Raw genomic sequence first — 17906 nt, 5'->3', positions numbered from 1 at the left:
ACAGGCCCTGTTCACAAGTTTTTAACGTGACGGGGTGAAAGTTCAAAATTGTAAACATGCATGGCCAGTTGAGGAAACAAGCATAGTCCAGTGTGGCTACACGTATACCTGCTGTGGTTCTCACAGGCCAGTGTATGTAAAGCTGTGGTTTTCCTTACTGTCCCTGGCATGGAGTGGAAGGGGTAAGGATGTGCCCTGTGATGCCATATGATATATTAGGAGGTGCAGGGAGCAGCGACCATGGACTTCTCCAAGGACTGCAAAGGGTGGGCAGGTCTGGGATTTCTGGACCAGTAGGTCAATGAGGGCCTGCAGCACTTGAGTTTGCTGACGGAGAAGACCTACTACACTCTGCTACATTTCCTGCTGCCACTCCTAGGGCCTCTTTCTTGTTCTCTCTTTCCTTCTCCATGCTGTTGGTCACGGTAGCCCTCCAAGTCCTTTGTTCATGGTCTGATGCAGCACTGGATTGCAGGATCTCGCAAATCATGTCCTCCCTCATTCTCTTCTTTCTCCTCCTCTTCAGGGTCAGGTGTTCTGCTGGCAAGGAGGGGGCATCCCTCAAGGCCACCCTGCCGAAAGCTGCTGATAAAAACAGACAGATGTGCCATTGGATTTACAGTCACAAGAGAAAAGGAAAGATAAATTTCAAAACTCTTCCCGTACACACTCTTTTAATAAGCTATGCTTATTGACACTTCAGCTTTGGATGCCTCTGCACAGCACTGATGAGTACAACCTGTCAGGGATGTGGGGGGTGGAAGAGAGGAAGGATTTTTGTGTGTCCTTAAGGTATAAAAAAAAGACAGTTACTTTTTCCAAAACTAGTGTTCTTCGAGATGTGTTGCACATTCCATACTAGCAGGGGTGTGCTCACCACATGCACTGGTACCAGAAGTTTTTCCCTCAGCAGTATCCATAGGGGACCAGTTTGATGCCCTCTGGAGTGGTGCCCATATGGCATGGTATAAGGGGCACCACCAGCTCTCCCCACCCTCACTTCTTTCTTCCTGGAAACTCCAACAGTGGGGAAGGAGGGCGGGTCATGGAATGGACATGAGCAACACATCTTGAAGAACAGCAGTTACAGAAAAGGTAACAGTCTTTTCTCTAACCTTCTTGCCTCTGTGCTTCTCTGTCATGACTGGCACTCACCTCCGATGCCTGAGCATGGCCTAATTTCTTTAATAGAATATCAGGGTTGGAAGGGACCTCAGGAGGTCATCTAGTCCAACCCCCTGCTCAAAGCAGGACCAATCCCCAGACAGACTTTTGCCCCAGATCCCTAAATGGCCCCCTCAAGGATTGAACTCACAACTTTGGGTTTAGTAGGCCCATGCTCAAACCACTGAGCCTACCGTTGGCATTCAGCAGTGCAGTGGGTATTGATTGGCAGTTTTCCACAGGCTGTGGGGATTCTAGCCAATATCCAACTCCCGAGGGTCACAAAGGCACAGAGAACACACCCGCTGCATGGACCATATGTTGCCAGTCTGTATACTGCAATGGTGCCAGCTAAACTCATCACACATGGTGTGGGAGAGTCTCTTACCATGGGGGAAGAAATAAGGCTGCCATCACTAGAAACAAATGGAAAAGGATTGCAGAGTATCTCTCAGGAGGATAAAAGGAACACCCCTACGTACATAAACAAAGTGCTCTGCATGTCCCCTCCTTCTGCCTAACCCAGCAAGGAAATGAAAAGCAGATGCCAACTCTACCTCTGTTGTACCTCTGTCTCTTCTTGTACAAGTAAAACAATGAAAAGTCAATACCTTTGTCTTGTTAATTTGGGGTCTGACCAGGTGCCATCTTTAAAATTAAACATTGTAAGAGAAAAAAATGTATGTATATACTTACCTGAGTTCTCTTCCCCCTTCATTAGGCTCATCTGTGCTCGCCTGGTAGGACTTCCTGGACTTTGGTGTAGCCTAGAACAGCTCCTGGCTCACAGCATGGCTGGAGTCCCCTGCTATGTCTCCCCCATCCCATCCTCCTCCTCGCCATTCACAGCTGGGGTCTTGGCCTCCCATGAGGTATCCACAGTGGTCTGTGGGTTGCTGGTGAGGTCTCTACCATGGATGGCATGCAGTTCCTTGTAGAAGTGGTAGGTCTGTGGTGCAGCACCAGATCCATCATTGGCCTCCCTGGCCTTGTGATATATATCCCTGGCAAAGTTCCTTTGCGTTCACACAGCACTGCCGCTGATCCCTGTCATAACCCTTTCCCTGCACCCCCTATGCAATCTGCTCAGGGATGGCCACGTTTCTACAGCTGGTCCGTGCCCAGGAAATCCAATACTTTCTGTCTACTGCAGGCAGGACTGTGTCTAGTACGTCTGTGTGCGTGGAGCTGGCATGGTCAGTTAGGCAAGGCAATTGCATGTAACAAAGGTGAGCTGCTGTGTGTGCTCACCAAGCTGGGCAATCAGGAAGAGGCATTTCAAAAGCACATGGGGGATTTAAGTTGGGGTGTCGTGTGTGGTTTCCAGTCTCTGTGACTCATAGGCAGTGGAGTTTAAAAATATAACCAGGGTGGTCACTGTCCATTGAGACAGCTGGTGGAGGTTGTTGGAATTGACACATGTTATACAGTGGCTATGCTCGCTCTGCATTGACCTCAGTAGGTCAACCATGGCTCTCCACAGTTCGGGCAGTGTTTTTACTGTGTCGCTGTAGTGGGGCACTTACATCAACCAGTGACAAATATGAGAGTAGACACATGCGCAAATAGGCTGATCCAAGATGACTTACGTTGACCTAACTTTGTAGTGTAGACCAGGCCTAAGCACTCAGTGCCAGGCAAGCAAATTCAGCATGACCCTGAAGTCACAAGAAGCTCTTACGTTGGTTTTGATGTATCAGGATTTGGCTGTTAATGAAGTCATAGGAATAAGCATGCCAGCAGAGTTAAAATCAATGATGTCAGAAGGTCCAAGGTGAAGAAACTTTTTCATCTCTTTTGTAATTTAGCTGCTTACAGGGGTCCATACCAGGTTGTTCAGAAATCATTCATCACAGCATGTAACCTAACAAATCCATGACATCCTGGTATTATCCCGTCAGTTTCCAGTTAAATCTTTTGTTCAAAGCATAGTATGGAAGCCTAGTTATTCTTTGGCTGGAGAAGACACAAAGTCATGGCCACAATAAGCACATGGGATCTTTACCAGATCTGAAGAGATAAATACCGCTTGGTGAATTAGTGGAGATTATAATTCACCACAGAGTGCTAATCGTCAAGACAAAGTCGAGGGCCCTCTGTAGATAAGGCGCCCAACAGATGTTTGTTTGCCCTCTGTATCTAGTTTTTAATTGTAGTTATCCAAGTGATAGCCTGAGACAAACTGATTCATCCAGTTTCCAGCATAAGGGTTGTTCTAGATGACTGACACGTGGGAGTTTAGAAATACAAGAGCAGAAGGGGGGTCATATTTTCCCTTATAGCTCCCAAACTGTGAATTATTCAGCTCCATTGCAAATATGCTCTGTATCCCTGGTCCCACGAGGTAAAATTCTCAGGCCTCCATCTCCCCCCTGTTTACTCTTCTGGATATAATTGAATTTTCTACTGAGCACTGTAAGAAAATGAGACAAAGTTAGTGTCTAATGCCACCTAGGAAATTGTACTGTTTCCAGCTCCTCCAGTGAAAACAAGACTCTGGCTATTTCTCTCTCTGTTATGAGGCATTCACTTCTTCACATGCTGGTTTCTTTCTCTCCACACAGTACAGATGCAGCCCCATTTGTTTTCTGTACTATAGATGAGAGCTGTGGGTTTATTAATCATCTTTGGTACGTTTCATGTTTCGGCCTAGGTACTTCTATATCCCTCCAATTCCTATAATAACTGAAATCAGATACCTTGGAGGATCTGGGCTGAGTGCCTCCCCAAGATTAATAAATTCATTCTGACACCATCCCCCTGAAGGAGGCCAGTACTATTGTTCCCAAGAGTCACAAATCCCATAATATAGTATATACAGCAAAGAGCATATTGCAGACTGGTTCTGAACAGACTTGGATGGCAGGCTACTCAGGTGGGGGCTAGCACTTTGCTAATGGCACTACACTGAACAGGTTTTCTAAAGCAATACAATCTTCCCTTTCCCCACCCCAGCTGGAGGCTGAAGTCTGTTGGAGAGCAGCCCTATGGTCTGAACTGCCTCTGATCCCCAGCAATAGGGCAAGGATCATGAGTATTCAGACAGCAGCTCTCAGAGCTTTTGACAGCTCCCCATGTTCTGCTGTCATAGAAGATTTGCTTTCCCTGCGATAAGGTTTCAAATATAGAAAAGAAATGGAGGAGTTTCAAACACTGTCTAGCTTGTAAATAAAAACCAGCCAGCAGCGTCAGACTCTATCTCCTCCGCTTCCCACCAAGCTTGTCCCGGCTAACAGCTTGGAGTGTCATGAGGTGATTAATGGAGAGTTCAATGGAGCGGGGGAGGTGTCTGAAGCACCAGAGCCTGGCTTTACAAGCAGGGCCGGCTCTAGCCATTTCGCTGCCCCAAGCACTGCAGCACATCGCAGGGAGCTCTCTGCCACTTGCTGGTCCTGCAGCTCCGGTGGACCACCCACTTGCGGGAGGTCCACCGGAGCTGCCTGCCACCCTCCCAGCAACCGGCAGAGCGCCCCCCACGGCATGCCGCCCCAAGCACGCGCTTGGCCCGCTGGGGCCTGGAGCTGGCCCTGTTACAAGTACCGCTTCCATCTACAGCAGAGGCGGGCAACATTGGGTTTTGGAAATTGTGTGGCGGGTCAGTTGGGGAGGCTGTGCCTTCTCAAACAGCTAGGCATGGCCCAGCCCTCATCCCCTATCCAGCGCCCCCTGCTTCTCGCCCCAATGCCCTCCCAGACTCCTGCCCCATCCAACCCCCCTGTTCCCTGTCCTCTGACAGCCGTCAGAATCCCCACCCCTGACTGCTTCCTGCCACCTCATCCAACCTCTCCTCTCCTTCCTGACTGCCCCCCCCGGGACCCCTGCCCCCTTCACCCCCTGCTCCCTGCCCTCTGACCGCCACGACCTCTACTCATACTCCTGCCCCCTGACCACCACCCTGAACTCCCCTGACCTCTATCCTACCCCTCATGCTCCCGGCCATCTTACCGTGCTGCCTGGAGCACTGGTGGCTGGTGGCTCTACAGCCACACTGTGCAGCACAGAGCACCGGGTCAGGCTGGGCTCTGCAGCTGCACTGGCCCAGGAGCTCGCAGCCCACTGCCCAGAGCACTGCACCAGCGGCAGGGCGAGCTGAGGCTGCGGGGAAGGTGGAAGAGCAGGGGAGGGGCCAAGGGCTAGCCTCCTGGGCCAAGAGCTCAGGGGCCGAGCAGGAGGGTCCCATGGGCTGGATGTGGCCTGCGGGCTGTAGTTTGCCCACCTCTGAGCTACAGTGACGTAGGCCATTAAGCCCATGCATTTCTATGTCAAGGGGAACATGAACCCACTAGGGGGAATTGTTCACTTGAGATCTGAGCCAGAGAGAAGCTACACTGGCACCCCCACTCCCAGCTGGGGCAGTCCCCCTGACACAAGGGGCCTCTGACAGCTTTTCAACCCCTCCCTCCCTGCCTGTAAGGGCCCTGATGTAGGAGCCATTTTAGGGGCCAGATGGACTATGCCTGTATCTCAGCCCTAATGACCTGCTGCAGCAGGAGCGCAAGTCAGAGTAGCTCTCAGAGCTACTTTAACCAATGCCAAAGATTGAACCAGCTCCAGACTAGGGGAGGCATGTTGCCACCCTGAACCAGGGTCTGCCCTGGTGCAGCGATAAATTTAGCCCTCTGACTGCATCTGTGTCAGCGCTTGCTCAGATGCAATTGCCCAGATTTTTTACTAGATGGTAACAGTACAAAAGCACATTTCAAACAGAAGGCGCCAGCGTGACAGGATGTCGCATTATGAGAGGAAGGTATATCCTAGGTCCTGACTCCCGCACAGGAAGCTTCATCTGGCAGGAAAGCAACACACTATGGGGCTGTCTGAAACTTTCCTCTCAATAGCTCTGGTGGTTTCTTGCAGTTGTACGTTGCAGGAACTCCCACCTCCAACCTTCTACCGAGGCTGCTGCAGCTCTTTGGTGACAAGAGCGATTCTCTAGCTGCTCACACCTTTCCCACAAGCATCTTGAGGAGCCCTTCAATTAACAGCCTGCGCAGAGTTCAGCTTCCGCTTTGAACCCATCACAGAACTATTCCAGTCCCTTCACCACACACCATGAATTAGGTGTCTATTATTATCCCAGATAATCCTGATGGGATGGGTACCAAAATGAAGAGAGGTTCAGCAACTTGGCCGAAGTCACAGGATGTGTGTCAGTCTGAGGTAGAACTGGGAACACAACCAAGATCGCCTGACGACTCAGCTCACATTTCCGGTCTCTACAAGTCATTACCAATCTGATAACGGTACATACAGCCAGAAGAGAACACTAAGCTTTAATAAACATCCCAAATTAAGAAAAAAGTGCATCTTCCGGATCCCAGAGCACCCTAAAAAATCTGTTGTAGGAGCAAAAAGGACAAAAATAGTATGTCCCTGAAGAGTAGCAACTCTAAATCCATCCAAAGCAAACAGTTCTATGTTGTTGTTATTACTTATCTGTTTATGTTACTTGCAAGCCTGCCACGCAGAGCTGGTTGGGGGGGGAATAAACACCTCAACAAAATCAATTTGTTTTTGTCAATTTTCAGTGGAAAATTTTAACAATCAAAAAACCAAATAAACAATTTTTTTTAAGTTTTCATTTGCTGAAAACTGAAGAAAATCCAATAAAAATAATGCAAAGTACTTTTTGGGAAACACAGATCAAGTCAGAGCAGCAAAGAATCCTGTGGCACCTTATAGACATGCATGCATCTGAGGAAGTGGGTATTCACCCACGAAAGCTCATGCTCCAAAACGTCTGTTAGTCTATAAGGTGCCACAGGATTCTTTGCTGCTTTTACAGATCCAGACTAACACGGCTACCCTCTGATACTTGATACAGATCAAGTCGTTACTCCAAGGAGCTTACAGTCTGAATGGTTTTAACTCTGATCGGTCCATGATGAACCACACAATATGCAAAAATTATACAAAAATAATGTGGAGATACAGGATAATTTATCAGGGCTAATCAGCCAAAAAAAATAACCAACCAAGGCAATGACCCATTTGTAAAATCCTACATCAAAGACTGCCGCAATGTTTGATGTCTGAGCCATGCTCCATCCCAAATATAATCAGAAAAGACTGATGTGCAACTGATTATCAATTGACTAACAATAACCCAACCATCAAAACATTCACCCCAATTAGGAGATGGTACACCTGCTACAGCGAGAGAATAGGTGGTTCTAGCAAGCAGTGAAAACTAAAAATGTCCTCATCTCTGCCTGCTAGATGCATCCTTCCTGAAACACCCACTACTTTTGGATTGCTGATCCTTAGGCCACTAGAATGACTGGGGAGACCAGAGTGAAATACTAGTAACTGAAGTTCAAGTCTGTGCTTTTCCTGGGAGTCCTTGCATTATATAAAGGCGATAAACTGGCCAACATATATGTTATTATTTTAAACATTTATGTTACAGTGTCTGATAAAACTGAGATGACAGTGTCACAGATTAAAATTTGGGCATTCCTTATTCCTACTCCAGCCACTAGACCACAACTCTCTTAAACCGGGAATTACCCATTGAAGGTAAATTTTGAAACAAAAAGCTTTTTAAAAATACAGACTATCAGCATAAGCCACACTTCTTCTTGATGTTGCTCAATCTTCCAGAGAAAAATTAGAAACTCTTAGAAATGCAAAAGGCCTGCTAGGTCATTGAATCCTTTCACACCAAGAGTAGGATAGAGTCCATGAGAGATTATACCAGAAACTCAGTTGATACTATAACTTTGATCTTAACCACAATAACCAGCTCTTCCGTACACAATGCCTCCCAAAATATTACACAAAGGCTGGGTGAAATGATTTGAATAAAAATGATCCAAACCTTCCGCAGACCTCAACTAACTTCTCATTGAAACTGTATGGGGACACAACAAAGAGAGACGTTACAGCAGACATGCCTAACCCACGGAAAAAACACAGACATTGGGCTTGTTTTTGGCTTAATTGGCCTGTGAATTGCTAGTTGGCTAGTTTTTGGTTTGTAGCTTATTGTTTGGTTTGTAGCTTATTGTTTCTTCTTTTTGATTGGCCCCCGGCAAGAAGGGGCAAGGAGAGGGGGGGAAGAGAGAGAGAGTGTCAGGGGTGCACAGCGGGCCCACAGACTGCATGCTGGGGGGGATCTAGTCACAGAGTGTTGGGGTTCTTAGGGATTAGCTTGATTCTTGTCTTATTGTGAAATCGGGGTGCTTATTTACCACGTGAAAGTCGGCAACTGTGCATTAGAGATGCACCTCTGTTCTCTTGGTCCTGACCAGAAAAGTCATTAAGAAACACTATCCCTATGCCTCATTAGTCCCAGTTCCAGCCTAAATAGACAGTAAATACCCAAAACTTCCATCCTTGTTTTACAGACCAGAGATGCTGAGAGGGCTCAGCTAAGCATCTGATCTTTAATGTCTATATCCATTCTAAGTCTCTGAACCTTTCAATGTTTGCTTATGTCCCCAAAGTGACCATTTAATAAATGGGCTCAAGATGCAACATTCAACATCCAGCTCTGGGTTCAGATTTCAAACATCTCCCTTTGGCCATCTATCTCTGAGAGTAAATATTTTTGGCAACTAGCCTGGTCTCACTACTGCTCAGACAATCGGAAGCCTTTTTTGTGTAAAACACTAACTTGCACTTTGTCTTTTATGTTCATTGCAGAGCTCAAGCCTCTGAAACTCAGATATGAAGATGTTAAAAGTTATTCCATAAATCACAGGCCATGTAAATTCTGATACGTTTCTGTGTTTGTTGACATGCGGTACACAGTGCCACAGTTACCACTCCTTCATCTTGACTCCTGCATGGAAAAAACATTGAGACTAATTTGGATCTGCTGGGAACACTGCACTACCAGAGGAGAATGGAGAAAGGCCTCCTCACGCACTTTGGAATAGCCATCACTTCATACAGTTACAGAGTTAGGTTTCCCCCCACCCTCCTTATAATGGGATTGGCACCCACCTCTCACAAGTGCCCCTTTCTGGTTGGGCGTGTCTGCGTTCTTTAGTTTTAGTGATCCTTTTCGGTGATTTTCAGGCAGGTTTGTCAGTGACACAGTGCTCTGGCCAAGTCACACTGTCTGCATGTTGACCAGCACAAACCCCTTCTGAGGTATACGGTCCACCAGGGCATATCTCAGTACAACTCTGATGATGTCTCTCTCTAGCCCTCCCTGGGCTTTGGTCTTTAGTAATCCAGCCCTCATTTGGGCTGCAGCCCTCCCCAGTCCCAGCAACCAGCCTGGAGCTCCCTCAATGCTCTCCCAGGCCCTGCTGCTCTTCCAGCCAGCCAGCCCTACAGTCTTTTCTTCCCCTGCTCCAAGCAGCAACTGACTACTGCTCTGCTCTGCAGCTCCTTTTATATGGCCTTTCTAGGCCCTGGTTGGCTGCTTCCCCTACAGCCACTTTAGCCTGCTTGAGGATCTCTCCACTGCTCCTTTCTTGGGATGGATGTGGCCAAACCCTGAGGCCTCCAACAGCGGGTCTTTGGGTCTATTCCACCCCATCATACCCCTACAGTGAGTTTTGTTTTCCACAGGTTCTCTGTCTCTGATCTGACCCAACCTAGTTCACATGGAGCTCTATGGGGCTCTACATTACTTCACCCCTAATTCCTTAAATATCTAGCCAATTGCTTGACTACAGTTATGGGGTGTTATTAAGAATGTTTGAGAGACCAGTTAACCAAGCTTAGCCAACTTTTTTTGTCAAAGACAAAGGAGCATAATACAAAAAGTAAAGAGTTCATACTTCATCAGTCCTTCTGGGAATGAATTCTGGCAGCATCCCGTTCACTTTACACAGGTGTGCTCTGAAAATATGCACTTAAACTATTCATACTATGGTTAGAGAGAATACTATATGTCAGCCAAGATTAAAGTCGATCAATCAACTTTTGGTCTTGCTTTTCTTGTATCAAGCTTATCTTTTGTTTTGGATACTACATTCCAAGTATCAGTTGGGCCATGGAGGAACATCTGAAACTGTAACAGGACACATCTTTCATGCATCTTGCCTTTGAATCTGCTGGAGCCAAAGCTGACTTCAGCTTTACAAAGTGTTATAGGTGTTATCTGAGCCAGGGCTGGGCCACAACATTTTGGCACTGGAGGCGAGGAGCTCAAATGAAGCCCCCATGCCTCCTCACTTGGGCCAAAACTTTGAAAGGTCTCAATTCTGCCTTATGCGTGTTCTACTCCTCTCATGGTACTGCTCTGCTACCTACCCCAATAAAGAGAACTAACAACTTAAAATGCCTTGTTCAAATATTTTAAGTAACATTTAACTTTCAAACACCTGAACAGCAAATGTAACTTTTCTTTTCTGCACAATAAACACTGGCATTTTTATCTGTTTGAATAATCCAAGTGGTGCTTTCCCTGCCTTCTTGGTTGCAAAGATTTGAACTGCTTCCTGCTGAAGGTCCATAGTCTGGGCCAGCTCATGCTCTATTGAGATGGTTGCAAGGTCAACCAGCCTCTCCTGTGTCATTGTGGAATGTAGATGTGTTTTTATTAATTTCAGCTTGGAGAAACTGTGTTCTCCACTGGCAACTGTAACAGGAAGTGTTAGAAGTACGCACAGAGCAACAAAAGCATTTGGAAAGAGGGTGGTCATCTTATTTGTGCACATATATGCCAGAACAGCCTTTGGAATCGATCCTGCTGAAATGTATCAGAGGGTAGCCGTGTTAGTCTGGATCTGAAATGTATCTTGAAAAGGCTTTCAGTTCATCACTTAAATCACTCGCATCAATATCGTGCATATCATCATGTGTCAAGACTGTCTCTAGTGCCCTGCATTGCTGGTATAGGTCTTCTTCAGGTATAGTGAGGAGTTTTGGAATATCATACAACATCCCAAATATATTGCTGTGTTCCTTGAGCTGCGTGAAACATGCTTCAGCTGACTGTATTGCACAATCTAGCACCTGGTTAAAGAATTCAACTTTGAATTGTTGTTTGGGGTCTCTTATGGGATTATCCCATGCCTCGTAATCAAAATGTCGTCTTCTTCAGTGACTCTTGTATTCTTGAATGGGTAGTAAAATAGCTTCAGTGTGAAGTTCCTCTGCCAACTTGTGTGCACTCTTCAGAATGTTTTGAAATCCCTCATCTGACTGGTAAGACCGTAGGTATGACTTTGCTTTGTCCAGTTGTTCCATTGCTTCAGATATGTCAAGGTCAACACCTTGGAGTATCTTGCTTACAACATCTATTTCAAACAGCATGTCATGGAACAAACACTAAGCCACACAGAAATGTGAAGTTATGTACATTTCTGGTGATTCCATTTCCCTCTGCCACTGTTCTCCCATGAACAGTTCCTGTCATAGCACTATCCTCCATAATGGCAACTATGGCATCATCTATCTTCCCAATTTGGTGGTTGATAGGCTTTATCGCCTCCACTTGACTTTCCCATCGTGTGGCACTCAGTGGTTTCAGTGTCAGAAAGGATGTTCCCAGATGTTGCTTCAAAATTTGCCATCGATGAGTCGATGCAGAGAAAAATACATAGATGCTTTGAATTACATTAAAAAATTCAGCAGCTTCACTAGAAGCTGATGCTGCATCACTGACCACCAAATTCAGTGAATGAGAACTGCATGGGACAAAAAAAGCTTGAGGGTTTAACTCTCGGATCCGTGTCTGCATTTCTCTGTTCTTTCCTCTCACGTTGGCACCATTATCGTAGTCTTGACCTCTCGTGTCAGCTATCACAATTTCTGTATATTCCAGCTTTTTAAGACGCACATTTGTCATACCAGCAGGTTTCAGAGTAGCAGCCATGTTAGTCTGTATCCGCAAAAAGAACAGGAGTACTTGTGGCACCTTAGAGACTAACACATTTATTTGAGCATAAGCTTTCGTGGGCTACAGCCCACTTCATCAGATGCATAGAATGGAACATAAAGTATCTGATGAAGTGGGCTGTAGCCCACGAAAACTTATGTTCAAATAAATGTGTTAGTCTCTAAGTTGCCACAAGTACTCCTGTTCTATCTGTCATACCAGCTCCTGTAGCATCATCAATGTCAATACATTCTAGAAAATGCTCTCTGACAGTCACCCTTGCAGGGACATTTTCACTAGGTTCTGTTGTTATTACAAAATGCACCATTAAAGTCATTTGTTCTGTATGACCGATGTCAGGTGCGCAGTCCAGAATAACAGAGTAATATCTTGCTGACTTCAGATCTGCCACAATCTTCTGTTTGACTTTTGTTGCCAGTAACCGTATGATCTCATTTTGAATTGTTTTTCCAAGGTAGTGGTGTGTGTACATTTCTTGGGTGGTGACTCTTCTTAGATGCTCCTGGAGTACAGCATAAAACTCAGACATCAGCTCCACAAATTTTAAGGAATTTTCCATTGTTTAGCACATATAGCTGATCTGAAGTGCCACGCAAGGCTAGGTTTTGGGTAGCAAGCATTCTCACAATGAGCCTTTTCAGAACATTTTGCCAGTAAAGAGACTCTGATGCAATCTTCTCTTAATGCTGATCATCTGTTGTGACCTTTAACCTTAGTCTCATACCAAGCTCTTTCCACCTATGGAATGCTATCTGGTGATTTGCTGCCTTCTCATGGCATGCCACATTTCTAGCCAGATTTTTCCAGTCCTTTGTTCCTGTAGAACCCAATGTGCCTGGAACATTAGACTGGAAGAGTTTGCAACAAAAACAGTATGCAGCATTCTGGGTTTTTGAGTACCTAAGTCATGGCCTCTCCACTTTGTCACCATTGGGGATTTCACACCAGTAATGTGTTGGATGGAAACTTCTATTTTCACTGTCTTTGTGGAACATGAAGTTTTTCACTTGCTGTGGCCCATGCAGTACAAGGAAGTCCCTCAGGCTACTGCTCAAGTGGGTCCTCAGTCCTGGATCATCTAGATTTAAGGAATTAAACTCAGCAGCAGCTGTTTCTTACGCCTCCACCACACTCTTCTCTGATCTACACTTGTCTTCAGGAATGTGCATGGTTACATCCATTTGAGATGGAGATATGGATGCTGCAGTAGCTGGCAGGTCACTGCACTGTGACTAACTGGAAGATCCGGCATCTCCTCACCACTCACATCCTCACTGGGGCCGGAAAGCTGACCGTGAACATTTGTCTATGCATCTCAGGAGAGCTGCTTCCTGCTTAGATAGAAAAGCTTCCTTTGCTTGCTTTCTTTTTCTGAATGCTGCCCCAGAGGGGTGTTTTCTTCTTTCACTCATGACTGCTGTTCTGTGCCAGCTATAGTGGCTCCCAACACTCAGTTGAAGGGGACAAATAAGCAGGCTGGTAGCAGGGCCTGAGTGTGGGAAGATATCAGCATCTTAAGGGCCTAACTGGCTCCTTCTACTTCAGTTGACTGCCTGTTCTCCTCAAGTGGGTTCATGGAAGCAGCAGGAAACAGGAAGCTCCCGGAGAAGCTGGTGTCAATCAGTCCAGGCTCCTGGGGGTGCTAGAGAGGTACCTAAGAGGCTCCTCCTCCTCTCTCTCCCTGCAGCTCCTGCTGCTTTCTGTTATTCCCTCTCACCTTTTCTCCTTCCTGCCTGTTATGTCTCTTGTACTCTCCTTCCTCCAGCACAGCACTCCTCCATCCATGTGCATCTAGAGCAGAGAGAATACATATGAACTAGCAGCAGACACAATTTTCTACACTCTGGGTCCTAGTGGAACCCCCCCCCCCCCAGACTGGCACAGTGCACCTCATGTTAAGGCAAGCCCTGATCGGAGCCTGAGAAGAAGTGAACAGCATTGTGGGAAAGACATAATACAGCTTGGTTCACATAACTGCCTGCGTGATCTACGTGATACAATATTAATGAGGTGTGCACTATCCTAACATTTGTATGGCCTAACACCATCTTTCAAGCACTGCACCTCTAACAGAGGTCATTGTGCTTTTTTGCTGCAGCTGGGAGCAGTCTGCTCTCAGAAAGATACCAAGAGTCTGATGCTACTCTGAGACCAGTTCCCAGGAAACTCGAGGTGTTGAGCAGCCATTGCTGTCTCACAAACACAAACACATTCACCAGCCACATTCACACACTAGCTACTAACTATACCTGCACAACTCCAGCCCAAGAATTGAAAAGCCCATTATCAGTCTCAGCCTCTGGTTTCCTATGCCACATCTCATGGTGCTGTAGCCAAAGATTCAGACCAGCAAATCAGATCCTTTCAGATCTCAGCACCAGCATATTAAAGTGGATTGATGCGGTTCTGAGCATTCCTAATTGACCAAACTAAGCAATTACAGCATAATTTCAGTCTGCAGAAAAATGCAATAGGCATACTTCTGTTCTCATTTACGTGGGTACAAATCAGGAATAATTCCACTGATGTCAATGGAGTTCCACTGCTGTAAGCCCAGTGGAAGTGAGATCAGAACAGGTCAGAGTTGCTTTGTCACTCAGCATTTCATATCCACTCCTGGGATGACTGACGACCAATGGAAGCACATTTTCTTAGTGCGAAAGTTCTAAACTCTGCAGAAGAAAGCCAAGCCATGGAGCTCTTCTGTTGCATAAGAAAAGTCTCATACTTCAAAGAACTGGAGTGTGAAATATAGCAAGAAAACTGTTCAGATATGAAGAGCTGTAACTGAACAAAGAAAGAATTAAAGATCAGCGGGAAAGCAGTATACAATAGTGATGCTTCTCTCACCTTATTCTTAGCTGACTTGCCTAAACTTTGTGTGTTCTGTGAGAGATGTCTGGAGCTTTTAGGAAGCCAAAACATTTTTTCGTCATTAATGAGAACCTGATAACATAGGACAAGAGTTCCATAGTGGGAGAACAAGTTGGGAGATATCCAGAGAGATGCTTTCTGCTTGTTCCAAAATCCTAGCATTTGCCCTAGCACTCCACCATAAATCCAGGAAGCTACAGTACAGACCCAGTACAGACAGGGCTGATGAAAGATGTCTTAACTATCCCCTCAGAATCGTTAACCAGCATTGTAACAGCTGCTGGGCCAACTGCACAGACATCTGTTAAAGAAGCAAAAATCTCCTGCAACAAAGCCTTTCCTATAGGATTTAATGCTAACCTTCTTCTCATGAGGGTTTGGTATCAAGCAACTGAGGAAAAGAAAATCATGAGTTTTTTTATATATTCAGTAAAGCAAGGTGTCTTTTTGGTGCTTTTTATATTAGGATGGAAGGAGGAGTGTTTGATGGGACAAATCTTGCCCAATTAGAAAGGCTTAGACAGTATGTGAATAGTACTGAAAACCACAGATTGGCTGTGGGCAATGAGACATTACATTAAGAGGTTCATATTACCTTCAATGTGACTCTCATGAGTGGGACTGAGGGAACAGTTTGACCCTAAAAGGAGAATGGAATTTGAACACTGGGGCCACTTACATGACTGTATCACTTACATATTTGTGTGGGGAAAGCAAACTTGAGTTTGACCATGCTCCCAATCTTTTACAAAGACAGAATTAACTGAGTCACTGGGAAAACAGAACTGCCTGTGATTCCAAAGAACTATGAAAGCTATGGCCTATGGGTCTCTAAAATTATGCTTCTCAAAACAGTTCAACAGTATGTGCTCCAAAAACCATCAACAGTCCACTAAACCGCATGTCCAGGCACTTCCTGGAAGAAATGAAATATGTCCTATAGTTCATACTGTAGTCAGTGCAGAAGTTGCTTTAAAATACTTACTGGCGTTGAAGTCTTATGTCTGTGCATTCTCCTGAATAGGGGGTCTTTTGGAATAACAAAGAATGCTAAATGAGATGAAGCACCTTGTTTGCCTTCACTAAACCCCAGACTGCTCACTCTCAACCCTGGTCTACATTATGAGTTTAGGTTGAATTTAGCAGCATTAGATCGATTTAACCCTGCACCTGCTCACACGACAAAGCCATTTTTGTTGACTTAAAGGGCTCTCAAAATCAATTTTTATACTCCTCCTCATTGAAGTGATTAGCGCTGAAATCGACGTCGCTGGGTCAAATTTGGGGTAGTGTGGACACAATTCAACAGTATTGGTCTCCAGGAGCTATTCTATAGTGCTCCATTGTGACCACTCTGGACAGCACTTTTAACTCAGATGCACTAGCCAGGTGCACAGCAAAAGCCCTGGGAACTTTTGAATTTCATTTGCGGTTTGGCCAGCATGGTGAGCTCATCAGCAGAGGTGACCATGCAGTCCCAGAATCGCAAAAGGGCTCCAGCACGGACTGAACGGGAGGTACTGGATCTGATTGCTGTTTGGGGAGATGAATCCATGCTATCAGAACTCCTTTCCAAAAGATGAAATGCCAAAATGTTTGAAAAAATCTCCAAGGGCATGAGGAACAGAGGCTACAAGAGGGACCCGCAGCAGTGCCGTGTGAAAATTAAGGAGCTCAGCAAGCCTACCAAAAAACTAAAGAGGCAAACGGCTGCTATGGATCAGAGCCCCAGACATGCTGCTTCTATGATGAGCTGCATGCAATTCTGGGGGCGGTGGGGTGCCTACCACCACCCCACCCCTGTCCATGGACACCTGCAAGGGGGGAGTCTCGAGCAACAGGGATGAGGATTTTGGGGACGAGAAAGATGAGGAGGAGGAGGAGGATAGCACACAGCATGCAAGCCGAGAAACCATTCTCCCCAACAGCCAGGAACTGTTTATCACCCTGGAGCCAATACCCTCCAAACCCTCCCAAGGCGGGCTCATGGACCATGAAGCCAGAGAAGGCACCTCTGGTGAGTGTACCTTTGTAAATATAATGGTTTAAAATAAAGTGGGTTTAATAATTAATTTGCCCTGAAGACTTGGGATGCATTTACGGCCAGTACAGCCCCTCCTTTTAAATGGCCATCCCAACAGGTGCTTGGTATGGGAAAAGAGGGTGCTGCTGTTTGAAACCATTTCCACAAGTTAAGAAGGTAGAAGAAGCCAAAAGACTGAGGTTTACCATGGCTGCCTGCAAGCCGAATTCTGTTTCTTGGCCCTGTGTGTGTGAGATCTCTCACACCAAACCGGCAGGCCCTCAATGTAAGTGGCAAAACGCAACCTTGTACCGAAAGCACATGTGCTATGTAATCTTAACAGCTTGATTCACCATGAAAGAATCTACCCATTGTTCTCTAAAATGTGTCTTTTTAAATACTACTTTCCCTTTTTTTCCTCCTGCAGCTGCAAATGTTTCAACATTCCCCCCAACGTCTCCATCCCAGAGGCTAGTGCAGATAAGGCGGCAAAAAAAATGCACTTGCGATGAAATGTTCTCTGATTTCACGCAGTCCTCCCGCAGGCAAACAATGTCAGAGTCCAGGAAAGCAGAAAATGAACTCGAGGACAGGCAGGACGAGCAGGATGAGAGGTGGTGAGAGCAAGATGAGAGGTGGCAGCAGCACAATGAGAGGAGGTAGGATGCCATGCTGAGGTTACTGGGGGATCAAACTGATAATCTCCAGTGTCTGGTGGAGCCGCAGGAAATGCAGCAAGAGCACAGGCTGCAGCTGATGCCCCTGTGTAACTGCCCGTCCTCCCCAAGTCCTTAGCCTCCTTACCCAGATGCCCAAGAACATGGGGAAGCTCCAGGCACCCAACCACTCCACCCCAGAGGACTGCCCAAGCAACAGAAGGCTGGCATTCAATACGTTTTGAAGTGCAGTGTGGCCAGGGGTGGCTCCAGGCATCAGCGCTCCAAGTGCATGCCTGGGGCATCAAGCCACTGAGGGCGCTTTGCCAGTCGCCGAGAGGGCAGCAGGCGGGCTGCCTTTGGTGGCTTGCCTGTGGAGGGTCCG

At 46.3% G+C, this 17906-nt stretch overlaps 1 long non-coding RNA gene across 2 annotated transcripts in view; it reads right to left on the bottom strand.

Moving 5' to 3' along the window:
* Positions 1-493: 493 nt before the first annotated feature.
* The window catches only part of LOC115655936, a 74809-nt gene continuing 57396 nt past the window's right edge, over positions 494-17906 (bottom strand). For both annotated transcript variants that reach the window (XR_004001541.1, XR_004001540.1), the window contains 2 exons: positions 1861-3577; positions 494-585 (listed from right to left, as the gene is read on the bottom strand). This is a non-coding gene — a long non-coding RNA (uncharacterized LOC115655936). The remainder of the gene's footprint in view (positions 586-1860; positions 3578-17906) is intronic.

This window comes from Gopherus evgoodei, chromosome 8 (assembly GCF_007399415.2).
Source record: "Gopherus evgoodei ecotype Sinaloan lineage chromosome 8, rGopEvg1_v1.p, whole genome shotgun sequence".
Lineage (NCBI taxonomy): Eukaryota > Metazoa > Chordata > Testudines > Testudinidae > Gopherus > Gopherus evgoodei.
Note: the sequence above shows the minus strand (reverse complement) of the source record. Positions and strands in the feature narration are given on the sequence as shown.